Consider the following 13683-nt stretch of genomic DNA (forward strand, 5'->3'; position numbering starts at 1 on the left):
AAAAAAAAAAAACAAAAAACCAGAACTTAGCTGACAGGCAACAAGCTCTACAGTGCTAAAAAGGTTAAGCCATTGGCATTTAATACCCTGCCACTTGAAGGGCACATAACTTAAGGACACGACTCAACCTTTGTGCTTTCTGGGAGCTTTAGGTCAAATAAAATAATAAAATAACGTAGGTGAGCAGTAGCATTCAGTTTCTTCCTTGTCAAGTATGTAACTTAAACATATTCCACACCAGGAGCGCCTAACTCTGTGGTTCAAAATTGGATCCACTTTTGTCCTAATTGGGTCACCACGTTCCAGAGTTACCCAGCTTTTTTCACGCCCTGGGCTTTTTCCGTGCCGGCTCAGTTTTACGCACAAACTTTCTGACAATGCCGTCTGGAGAACAGCCCAGCCAGCGGCTGACTCCAAAGCTGCACTGAGCAGTGCACACTCCCCATGAGACATGGACTCACATTCATGGGTCTGAATTATGGCTCATCACTTACTAGTAGTGGCCCTCAGCTCTAACCTGTAAGCTCGTCACTGGAACATCCACCCTGCAACAGCACCTTAGCACTCCGATGTTGCTTACGATGTTGTACTGTGTAGACCACTGCCCTGTACTTAAGTATGCCGCTTCTAACTTTACTGTCACTAAGGTAAAGAGCCACCTCAGAAGTTCCATAGAGGAGAAAAAGACTTACACAGTCATGCCCTCTTAGAGAAAAGCAATCGCCCGGTTCTACATGTCTAAATTAAATTCTATGTGCAGGAGTAAGACTTTGGTTTCACTTGCATCAGCTGTGAAAGCAGGAAGCCCAGGTTCCAGCATGTTATGAGAAGTCCTCCCCTTTCCTCTCCTCTCCCCCTCCCACCTTCATTCCATTTACTTTCACCAGAAATGTTTGTTTCTTGCTCACAATCTCCTAGAACATATTTAATGCAACATCTGAGACTCTGGGGTCTCCCAGTGAAAACCAAGCAACTAAGGGGGTTGGTGTCCTTACACATGGCTCCTGACACCTTAACACAAGCTTGGCCTACTTATGTGTTTCAGCTTTTCTTCCCAGGACAGCCAGGTCTGTTGAACCCAGCTTGATTCTCCAGCATGTGAAGACACCGGCAAACCAAAATCACCTTCAACCCAACCCTGAGCAGTTTGGGAACATCTTCTGCTCCAGTGCCTGCAGCCGGAGTCCGCACCAAGTCCTCCCACCTTGCAAATCAGACAAAGGGGAAGTGTTCAGACTCTTGCAAGGGTCTGTTCCTATTATTTCAGCTAACATCTACTGGTAAAGTGAAATAAATCAGATATGCTCAATCCTACCAGCACAAATGTAACTCAAAATAGCAAGAAAAGAAGCAGTTTTTCTCAAACCCTCTCTTTCCTGTATACTCTTCCTCTACAAATTTACCGACAAAGTGTGTGAAAGGCTGTCTACCAAGCAATTCCGGTCTCCCCAGGCATCTCTTTCCTGTTTATACTTGTACATCAAAAGTGCTTTTGGAAATTCCCTGATTTCTTCTGTCCTGTTTTCTTTGTTCTGTTTCCATTTAGAGATGACATGTAAGGGAAGCGGTTCATTGCAGTAACTGGGGATGATGGGAAAGGGAGCCAATCTGTGAAAACAACACACACACACACACACACACACACACACACACACATATACAGGCTATGAGAAAGCAAATCTCAAAGCCAGGCCTTCCCAAATATGCCCTGGCATCTGCTCCTTACATAGGATCAGGTATGGAGAAATGTGGACTTTTGGGGGGAAATTTTATACAAAATGGCACATCAGAAGCTTTTCTAGAACTTGTAGCTTCAGAATGACTTTGTTTCTGATCACCACCAGGTGCATCTAGGTTCCGAGCTGCTGCGCGCAGCCTGACAGCCACTCGGCACATGGAGTGCTGGTTTCTCTGGAGCCAGCTGTGTCCCATAAGACACATATTTCCATCACACAGACAGCAGTGTGCAAAAACACGAATGGCTTGGTGATAGAGGGGGAGTTTGTCTCATCAAAGTCACCCCAAATGAGCATAACACTGAAGTAAAAAAGGCCTGCTTGCTATGGAGAAGTCCCCTCTGCCCCAAACGCATGGCCCTCCTGAATCCCCTCATGGAAAATTTGGAGCTGTCACTGTTCACTTCTGTGCTGTGACAAATGAAATACCTAAGAAAGCATTTATTTTAATTCGTAGCATTGAAGGGGCTGAGGAAAGGCAGGGAATGACAACCTTGAGCAACCCAAACTAAAAGTAAACCCTGTCTGTAAGTGCAACCTTGGGAAGTTGGTGGGGGGTGTTTAAAATCCTGGCTATTTCAGAAAAGTGACACTGGTGTGTACATTTTGGTTTCGATTAGACTTTCTTGCCCTGCTCCTCTGTCGCTGCTCCACCACAGAGCATTCAAATAACATTGTAAAAGGGCTTTGATAATCCTTCTGTTTATCTTTCTGACAAAGCTGAACTCAGATGATTCCCAAATCATATTTCTGTAGCTTTAACCCCCTGACCCACAGGAAAGCCTGGCAGGCTACTTTATAATAAAACCCCCCACTGTGGGGAAAGGGCCCAGGGCAAGTGCAGTGCTAATCAGGAAAGAGTAGGCCTGCATAACTGTGCTCTGTTTTGATGAAATATTCATCTGTATTGATACTGCAGCAATAAAAATTACAGCTGAAACGTTCCATAAACTCTTTGTGAGCTCAGTCCAGACATGTTAAATGTTATCCTTTCAGAGGGGTCACTGAGGTTTTGATTTGCTGGGATTGGTTCCTGTCTTTTACCATGAAAGTGAAAGCCCAGTGGAGACCTTTGATCTGTTAGGGCTGTCAATTGCGTATATTTTCTGATTATTTTTATGAGAATAAGCTGGTGTTTTTATCATTGTAAAAGGAATACATGTCCACAAAGGCAGGAAATAAAAATGATGAATACCACTGCTATCCAGAGCATCTATTTTCCCAGTCCACAGGCTCATGTGCAATACACACGTAGACACACAGAGGACATGGTCCTAAATAGGTAGAGTGAAAGAGAAAGACACAGGTGGGAAAAAAAAAGAGCAGGAAAGAGGAGAGAAGAGGGAGGCAGGCAGGGAAGCAGAGGGGAGAGAGAAACACTAAGGAGAAATTGTTTTCATCATATAATGTGGCAACTAGCTTTGACCGATAACAATAAACTGTGTACCTTTTGGGTGCCAATCAACATAGACCTGACATACTGATACAGGATTGCACAGGTTGCTACCATATACTCCATAGTTTATTCAAATGTTCTCCTTCTGTTGTTTCTGCACAGCCTACATTTTAATGACATTTATTTTAAAAATCTATCTTTTCCCTACCGAATGGAAAAAAACCTTTTCTATATCAAATTCCCATTTATTCTGGGTTTCTCTTTCTTATCTCCCTATCATTCTGGACAGGCCTGTTTGTCCATTCTGATGCCAATACTTGAGTCAAGTCTTCCTACTTGGTAAGGAAGTAATTTTCAACATTTTCCTTTTTTAGGATAGCTATTCTATGTTCCAAAATAAGGATTAAGATGATTTTTAAACTCTCCCCAATAGAATATTTGACTGGAATAGCTTGTAATCTATGAATTAATTTAGGAGAAATGACATTTTAAATTATCTTCTTCCCATCCTAGGACTTGATTCAGCTTTCCTTTTTATTCATCTCTTATGGTATGCCCTTTAGTGTGATTTTATAGTTTCTGCATTTGGTCCTGTATTTTTGCTAAATGATAATACCAACAACCAGAGAGGACGCAGCAGAATCATTACATCTACCTGGTGGGTGGCAATGGAAAGTAGTCCAACCTTTCTGAAAAGCAATTCTACAATATACAAAGGGCCGTAAAAATGAACATTTCCATAGGAGAGCGTGTCACGCTTTAGGGAATTTACCCTCAAGGTATTTCCAAGGAAATAAAAAGCTACATGTGGGATATAGCATTGCTTATAATGTTGAAAATGTAGAGTCATCATAAAAATCCAATCAGAAAGAGATAATTTGTTAACCTATGATAAATCTACTTAATAGCATAAGTCATTAAAATGGTAATTTAAGATGTATATAACATAATTATATGATAAGAGAAAAAGTGGGATATAAAATTGAATGCATACCACTTAAAATATTGTAAGAATGCAGGGGCCAGCATGGATAAGCAAATACACAAATGTTAAAAGCATTTCCGGAGATGATAGGCGGGTTTTTTCTGCCATTTCCTAAATTTTCAATAATTTCATTATTTATTTTGACTATTTTAAAACACAAAGTGTTACTAATCAGAAATAAGTGGAAGAGCGACTGGTTTGATTGGCAGGGGAGAAAGCATTTAGAAATGCTCTCTTTAAGAAGCAATTTGACTAGTTTTAAATATGCATGGCAGCAAGGATAAATTCTCTTATGGTATGCCTTTAGTGTGATTTTACAGTTTCTGCACTTGGTCCTATATTTTTGCTAAATGATAATACCAACAACCAGAGGAGGCAGCAGAATCGTTGCATCTGCATGGTGAATTAACAAACGGAGGTCCAACTGAACCAGATAAAAGTACTGTACTATTAGCAGTTTATATGCAATGCAATATGCCACTTGTCTGAGAACAGTGTTCTTCCTTAAGTGAGCTGAATCTGTCTCTGCAGTCTTGTTCACATGGCTGATCTGCATCTGAAACCCTTCCTGAAGTACACAGATACACTTCAACCCAATTAAATTGCATTATCCCTGGTTCTTATTAACAAAATTTAACAGCAATCTTTTCCCATGCATCATCACTTATCAAATGAATAAGGTTTCCTGTTCACTAAAATAACTAAAACCCAAGTAACTGTAACTCTACCCACCTGTCACTCAAGGATCTATCTTAGCCCAATGCTAAGATGTATTGTGTACCTATTATATTGTGGGAATCGTTTTAGGCATTTTACATATATTATCTCATTTAGTTTTCACAACACTGCTATGAGGTTGGAATTTTTGGTTCGAATGTAAGACACTGGGTGTAACAGAGCTGTGACTTGCTCAGGGTCACATACCCATAGATGTGTATTCAATCATATATTCATTCAACAGACTTTAACTGAGCCTCTATTTTTGCGAGGCACTAACAGTGGCAGCAAGTGGTGGTGGCTTGGGAGGGCTTTAGCCATGAACATCTGCAATCTATCGGCCCCCGTTCAAGCCAGCCCAAATGCATAGGACTTGGTAACCACAGTGTACCTGCCATGCCAATGAGCTTCCAGATAATCCCAGACCCCTTCCTCTTCCTTTCTCCCAATGCCCTCCTCAGTAGAGATGCTCCCAGTATCACTGGTACAAGACAGGGGCTTAGGCTGCAGAAATATCCCAATCCACAGCCAGGACCTAGAACCAGGGGATGGTAAGGTCCCAGGCCATCCTGATAAGGGAAGTTGCATGCACACTCATGTACGTGTTTCAAAAACTAGGTCCAAGGCTCCAGATTTCCAAAGGTGAAGAACTACCAATTTCACATACTTAGTCCACGAACTGTCTAATACTAACAAGTAAGCTCTGCTCACCACACCGTGCATATTATCTCAAAGCTACACCTTCAGTGTGATTCTCTGTTACTTTTCTGAGAGATGTATGAAGAAAATCCTCACCATGTGCAGTTTTTCTTGATACCAGTGAAACATGTCACAGAGCTCAATCTAATTTATTGTAATTTTGCAACAAACAAAATTGCAAGCATTCAACTTTTGCTTGTTGAATTAAAATACTTGAATTGATGTGGGATGAACCTTCAAAGGCACCAATTAAGTAAATAATTAATACTATTGATTGGGTTGACACACCATGACCCAAGTCATTTCTACCTCTGCTGATGGTAGGCTCATATGCTCAATGATTTCTGAAACAGATGCTCTTCTGTACTACCTAGAAACCCAGAGTGTATTATTAAATTCAAATTTCTATCAACAAACTTAATTACATGCATGTGATTTCATTATTGTCATTGAAGACAATATGACCCTTTACCTGAGTTACATTTTCAAAGTAGTCACTCGTGTATATCCTCCAGATACTACAGATGCTGAAATTTGTGATTTCTGCTAACATATAAAATAACCTGGATGTTGGTGGAGGCCCAGCTTTGTTCAGAATAGAGATCAATGAGCCATGGATAAAGATAACAAGAACACTTATTTTAGGGCACTTGTTTTCCCCAAAATAGTTACCCTTAAAGTATACCAAGATAGGTTGTATATTTGTAAAATGAGATGTATCCCCTACTAAATTCTGAATTTCATTTCTGCTTCAAGTTTTACTTTAAAGCATGACTTGGCAGTGTTTCTCAAATCAAGAAGTTTCTATCTATGGACATCGAATCAGCTGGAGAGCCTTCTCAACTTGAGATTTCTGTCATCCAGGGCTCAGTTCAGTTCTACAGGGTCATTGCTGGATCTGGAGCTGGGAATCCTCACATTTTAGCTCCTCAGGGGGTTCTGCCCCACATTCTGGGGTGGGAGCAGCCACGTCTTTACATGGGTGTCTGGGCTGCAGGAAACAGAAAGCCCTGATTGAACGGGCGTATGCAGTGAAGAAAGGTTACCTCAACTGACTTTGCTCACAGTCACAGCAGGGCTGCTAAAGCTTTAGACACCATCCCCTCCAAAGTCCAGGGCAGGAAGGAACCACCTGTTGGGCAAGCCCTCTTTTTTCTCTTTTTCTCTTTTTTTTCAGTGACCATAGCCAACATCCTCTCAGATGTCTCTGGTCAGAACTGTTTCACACACCAAGATCTAAAAATAAAGCATTCACTGGACTGGCAAAAGTTTGGGGACCATCACAAAGAGTTTAGACTAATTTAAAATCCAAGCCTCTTGGGCAGCGTGTGGACACCCACCACCCACACGCTGGGTTACATGAGCAGGGAGGGTAGAAAATGGCTGTTGGGGGCTCAGGTAACAGGACACTCTTCAGGCTAAATCAGGAATCACACAGCCAGTCGCCAGTGCCACTTCAGCACATCCAACACAGCCCAAAACAAAAAACCCACAGCTATTAGCAAAGGAAAAGAAGTGCAGAGACTAAGACACAATATATGAAGGAGAAATAAACAGAAGTGTTACTGTGGCTTTCACTCCTGCCTTCTGAAAGGCACACAAGTATGGAAATGTGTAAGTGTGTTTACAAGACAAAAGCTGTAAATAGCGCTGAACACTGTCGGCTCTGCTTGCTTATTCAAGAAACATTTCCTGAGCTCCTGTGCACACAGGCACAGTGGGACATGAAATTGAGTAAGCAAGGGATTCTGTCCTGAGTGGAGCTTTCAAAATAATGAGGGACCCTGGAGAGCAACTGCACACTCATAATGCACAATGGCAAGTGTGGTCTGCGGCACAGGCCAGACACTAAACTGATCCCAGAGAGGATGGGTCCCTCACAAGAGAGGAAAACTTGGGAAAGAAAACTTCTTGGTGGGACACCATCTGAGCTGAATCCTGGAATTCAGTCAGGGCAGGACCCCAAGGTGGTGGGACTGCTGTGCAAAGGGACAAGGCTGGACATGCAGGCAGGGACAGGCCATGACACGCTGCAAAACACAGACTTTCCCTAGGATGCTAAAAGCCTCCAAATAATTTTGATCATGCACTCTTAACAGGAAATATTCTGAGGAGGTACACCCAATATATTAATATTTATTTATACTATGCCATTATTTATATTATACTGCTCTATTATGTACATGATGAAATATGCTCCAAAATAAAGATCAAAAATAAAATTTCATCTTTCAAGTGAAAATTTTAAAGGTGAAATTTTTACTTGATAGAAGCTCATTCTCATTGGAATGATTATTCATAATAATATCTTTCAGGAGAGCAATGTGACCGTATAATCTGAATAACTCAGCACTTCAAACTGCAAAAAGATTGGTGTGATGAGTAGAAATGGTTTCTTTTATGTCTTCTGGTTGTTTTCTTGTTTGTAGTTCTTGTTTTGTCTCTTTTTGTCCACCTCTGGCTTACTTGCCAGAATCTCTCAAGCAGGAAGGGATCTTCATTTTGTGAGGGTTGGTTCCCAGAGAGTTGGATTATGGAGCCCGTGCCGGGCCACACACATACTGCAGCATGTTGCAACACCCAGGCCACAGGCAGGAGATGAGGACCCCGTCAGCCCATGCACGTGGCTACCTCACATAGAGACATGAGCCCTGGGGGCACCAGGGACACCTACATCTTAAATGTCATGAAAGCTGGGTTTCTTATTTCTAGAAAGACCTAGTTATAAGTAGAAGCTCTTCCCATGCCTCTTGTGGTTGTCTAGGACACCCTGCTTACAAGACCATCCACAAAGCACCTGGGGACAGCATCGGTCAGGGCAGAGTAACCGCACAGATAAGCCAGAATGGAGCTGGGGGCTCACCCCAGGCTAGATACAGATGTTAGGGGCTAAGGAGGCTACTTGATCATGGTAGAAAGTGGGCTACCCCAGAGCATGTGGAGGGATGCCTTGCCCCTTAGCTTAGTGACCAGCTCAGTGGTTCTCATGCTGTCAGGGAATCAGACCCAACTGGCAGGCTGGTGAGGCAGCCTCTGAGCCCACCCTCAGAGTTCCTAATCGACAGCCTGTGGTGGGGCCCAGAACCTTGCATTCCCCACAGGTCCCAGGTGCTATGCTGCTGCTCATGGAGGACCTGGGTGAGACCGGCTTGCCCTGGTGCATCAACAGCTGGGAGATGGGCAGAAGAAGCAACTCCCATGAGTCATACGCAGAAGGACTGCCAGAGCTGAGGAGCAAAGCCCAGGCCACAGATGGCAAGATTGGGTGCTGTTGAGGAGTAGAGAAAACATCGCTCTCAGGTGGTTACTGAGAAGACAGGCAGGTCAAATAGCGTCCAGTGGATTTGGAATGAGGAGGTTCTAGGTTCATGGAGGTCCCTTAGAGAACTGAAACCAGACTGAGTGAGGTCAAGAAGAGGATGGGAGATGAGGAGGCTGGAAGAACATGCCCTAGTGGCGCATGGCAGGAGGCATTAACCAAGGCAACACACCAGCTTGGCTGGGGAATGCAGGAGGTGGGTAGACACGATGGGGCCAGGGTGGGAAGGAAGCCCACAGGGCAGAGAGGCTGAGGGCATGGGGCAACCAAGGAGGCAGTGATTGCCCCAGGGTCTAGCTAGAGATGAGTAAAGGAAGGGACTGCAGAATGAATTTCTTTCATTCATTGACTCATGCAAGAGTCTACCGATACTCTTAAGAACCTCATTAGGTGCCAGGCATTGCTGAGGAAATTGGGAATACGCATGTCGATACAACACATGCACAGAAATTACATTCGTTAACAGAATTTACCTTAACAACAGAGCAGGGTACATTAGATGGAATAATTTGCCCTAAAAATTCATGCCTGCTGGGAACCTCAGAGCTGGACCTTATTTGGAAATAGGATCTTTACAGGTGTAATTAGTTAAAAAATCTTGAGATGAAGTCATCCTGGGTTTAGTTAGGGTGGGCTATAAATCCCATGGCTGGTGTCCTTATAAGAAGAGGACATGGAGACACCTGGGAAGAAGTCATGTGAAGCCAGAGGCAGAGACTGGAATGATGTCACCACAAGCTAGGGGCCACCGGGCCACCAGAGCAGGAGGAAACAAGGAATGTCCCCCACTCCCACTCCAGCTCCAAGCCTCCAGGGTAGCAAAGCTCTGCCTACACTTTGATTCAGACTGCCAGTCTAGGGATGGCGAGGCAGTAACTTGCTGCTGTTTTAATCCATGGAGTCTGTGGCCACTTGTCATGGTAGCCCCAGGGACGAAGTCTCAGGTGCTAGAGGGGTGCTAGAGCGGAGTGAGATGTCTTTTGGATGGGTGCTCAGCGAAGCGCCCTCCCAGATAGGGACATGTAAGCAAACACCTGGATGGGAGAGGAAGCCAGCCCCTCCTGGAGGCAGGTGCTGGGAGAGGGAGGAGCCCAGCCACAGCAAGACTGTGCTGGCATGTGTGCAGCCCCAGAGAAGGTCAGAGCGGAGGGGCGCAGGGAGGGAGGAGCCGGGGCAGGTGTGTGGTTGACTGCTGGTGGTGGGGGGTGGGCACACAAGCCAAGGGTGCTGGGAAGCAGGAGGTTTTGACTCTCCAAGGTAGCCTGGAAGCAAAGAGGCGCCTCTGAGGGACTGTTGCCCTTCTCAACCTTTAGTGACACCAGAATCCCATGGGGGGATTGTGACAGTGCATTCTGCTCCGCCCAGAACCAGGAGATTATGGTTCAGCAGGTCTGCGTGGGACCTGACAACCAGTATTTCTCACAAAATGCAGGTGGGGCCGCTGCTGCCTGTCTACAGTCCCCACTGGGAGGAGGGCTGGTCGAAGTCAACCCCCTTTTCTACGGCAGAGAAACTCTTCTGCCCACTCAACCCTGAAATACCCCACTGTGGCTAGATGGACACCCAGAGATGGACTAAAATTCTGTACTTAGAAATGGGTCCACAGGGATCCAAGGTTCCTACTTCTCTTTTTAAAACATGAGACCCATCCTTTAGCTGAGGCAGATAAACAGAACCAAGTCCTTCCACACCAGGGATGTGACTCAGCCTGGAAAGAGAATGAAGCACCAATATACACTACAGCGTGGAGAGCCTTGAAACATGGTGCTCAGTGGGAGATGCCACACACAAAAGGCCACATTCTGTAAGATTCCTTTTATATGAAATGGGTAAAGTAGATAAATCCATAAAGACAGAAAGTAGATGTGTGGTGGGCTACCAGGGGCTGGGGCAAGGGTGGGGAAATTGGGACTGCTTCATAAGAATGGTCTCTAATTTTAGGGGGGAGGACAATGTTTTGGAATTAGATAGAGGCAGTGGCTGCATAGCCTTGTGAATGTGCTAAATGCCCCTGGATTACTCCCTGCAAAATGGCTAATTTTTTGTCATATACATTTTACCTTAATGAAATAACATTAGACCCAGCAAATCTGAGACGTCATTCCCTGTTGGTAAGGGCTGGCTAGAACCTAGATGTCTCTGCGCAATTCAAGTAGAACATTCCACTCCTGCCTGCCCCAGTCTCTGCTTCTCCTCCCACTCAGGGACCGGCATTGGAGGCCCTGGGTTCAGCATGATCAACAAGAGGGCAGAGAGTGTCTTTTACTCACAGCACCTAGAAGGGTACCTTTGGCAGTCTGGATGTTCAGATGTTATTGTCACTCAGTTTTTAGAATCTGACCTGCCCCTTCAATGTCATGACCTGCCCCTCCCTCATGCGCCTGTCACTCCTGCTATACCCACACACCCGCTGCCTACTTGGACCATAGTGTTTCCTCCCTGCTTTCCCCACGACTCCCTGCAACTCCTGGTCATCCTTCAGGACTTCAACATTTCCATGAAGGGTCTCCCAAGCCGAGCTCTCAAGTCATCAGGAGCAGTCAGCTCACTTTCAGCCATTGATTTGCTCCCTCTTAACCGCGCTCCTGGAAGGATAATCTATATCCATTTATTTTTCAATTTCCAGAGTCATAGTTGCTTCCAGTAATTGATGTTCCTGGGGTTCTGGTTATGCCGTCAACATAGCAGCTTTTAACAGTGTTCCCTCAATTTCTCTCTGCAGCTTTTCTTTTCACATTTTAGGTGAGCTGTGTGAGATGGGATGTTTGCACCATCAGATGAATGAAGGGATTTTGCCTACATCCTGCTGCAACACAACTTAACTCTTTAGAAACCAGCCATTTCATACATTACACCAAGATACGCCAGTGTTACTGTACTGTATCTTCAGCAGTTACAACAGGGAGTTTAGGCTTATGGAGAAGATAAACCATGGGAAAAGGACTACTTCTGCCCTCTAAAGGCCATTTGTGGTACTGCCTCCTGCTGTGAGTTGGAAGCTGTAAAGATCCATTTCTTGTTTCATCGTTCCACCTGCTGGTAAATTCATAGAACATCTTTCTCACTAACATCTTAAATCCTTCCTGAAAAGTTGATGTTGTATTCCAAATCGTGCCTTTCATTTTTAAGGTTAGGAAGACCTTTGTGAAGTCACTCCTCGTCCAACAGTCCTTGCTTCAGGTGTCCTGCCTTTTTTATGAATTCTTTAAGCAACTTATGGTCACAGATCTTGCCTCAAACTTCTCCAACTTCTCTGAGCATAAGAATCAGTTGGTAACTCGTTAAAAGAATATTCCTTGCTCCCATCCGAAACCTACTGAATAAGGGTTGTCTGGAGATGTGTTTTCCAGAAGTTCCCCAGTGAGTTTCTACAATCAAGCCAGGACAAGGCCTGTTCCTCTCATCCCACACGTGAGAGTGTCGGACCTGGGGAGGTGGCTTGGGAAACTTCAGACCTGTCCAACACCCACCCCAACTGAGGTACACACTCTGAAGTATAAACACCAATATGTTTGCTGCATAAATGCAGCTTTTAAAACAAGTCCCTAGAGGCAACCATATTGCCACCACCACTTACATTCCCTTATAAAGAATCTATGAATTATTACCGGACCTAACCAGTTATATAATTTTCCAGTTCGACAATACTGTTCTATTTTACATTATTTACAACAGTTTCAATTGGGTTGGTTTTTCAAATAAGGAAATACACTCCCACTGAGGGCATCTAGCCCAGTACCTCTTAGCAACACGGACCCTGGACCAGCTGCATAACATCGCCTGCCAACTTGTTAGATGCAAAGTGGCACATGCCACCAACGAACCTTGCGGAATCAGAATCTTCAGGGGCAAGGGCACAGCCAAGATGTGCATTTCCCACTCCTCCAGGTGATTCCGATGCAAGAGATGGCTAGGGACCACTGTTATACATGCTAACACGCACGCTCTCAGCACGCAATTCTGTTGACTTGGAAATTTAAGTGTGTAGGTACACAGCCGCCTGGCATTCTGGCGTTGGAAATGAAGTTGTATTTTCTTTAGAGGCAAAATCTAAATCTCATTTCTCTATTTGATGAGTGAAATAGTTTCTAATTTCAAGGAGCCAACCCAAGATGAAGTTCAGTCGTTTACAGGAGGGTGTTCAAAGTGCACGTGATCCCAGTTTCACTGGTTAGGGCAAGAGTAGTCCATGCCCGGACCTGGCCGCAGGTCCGGGACTGGACACTGCCCAAGGCCTACTGCCGCTGTGCATCAGCACGGCGGGGCTGGGTGGGGCTAGTCCAGCCCTGCCTCCTCGCCGCCCTTTGAAAACCGCCATCTGAGCCGCAGCCTATCAGGGCCAAGCGCGGTCCCCAGCTCGCCTCCACTGGCCCAGCCGTTACCGGGTTCTCACGTGCTTCGATTTACTTCCTGTAGCCCGTGTCCGTCCGCCCTGAAAAAGAGTGCCACGCGTCCTCCCGCGGGCGTAGCGCCCCAACGTCGGCCTTGAGCGCGAGCCCAGGGCTGACGGCAACGGAACGGCGAGCAGCGCGGTGGTGTGGGCGGAGGGCCGGGTCCGTTGGGACCGGCGTCCTGGCGCGAAGTCCCGACGCGGAGGAATCCGCGGGGGTAACTGCTGGACGTGGAGAAGAAGCGTGTTAGTGCGTCGGGAACGACACTGCTGCCGGCCCCGGTGAGGGACGCGGACCGGCTGGCCAGGGCGGTGGGCGGGTGCGGCTTGCGGGCGGGCGGGGTGCTCGCGGGGTCGTCGAGGCGCAGTGCTGAAGGCGCTCGTGTGCATCGGGGGGGCCGGGCGTGAAGTGTGAGGAGCAGAGAGTGAGCGCCGCCTCGA

At 45.6% G+C, this 13683-nt stretch overlaps 1 protein-coding gene across 4 annotated transcripts in view; it reads left to right on the plus strand.

The window, feature by feature from the left end:
* Nucleotides 1–13218: 13218 nt before the first annotated feature.
* Nucleotides 13219–13683, plus strand: part of PIWIL1 (piwi like RNA-mediated gene silencing 1) — a 58773-nt gene continuing 58308 nt past the window's right edge. For 2 of the 4 annotated variants that reach the window (XR_012125962.1, XM_073223959.1), the window contains exon 1: nt 13220–13524. The gene's annotated coding sequence lies outside the window, so the exon portion shown is untranslated. Of the gene's footprint in view, nt 13525–13683 lie in introns of all 4 variants that reach the window. The other 2 variants (XM_073223960.1, XM_017664633.3) reach the window with 2 other exon arrangements.

This window comes from Manis javanica, chromosome 15 (assembly GCF_040802235.1).
Source record: "Manis javanica isolate MJ-LG chromosome 15, MJ_LKY, whole genome shotgun sequence".
NCBI lineage: Eukaryota > Metazoa > Chordata > Mammalia > Pholidota > Manidae > Manis > Manis javanica.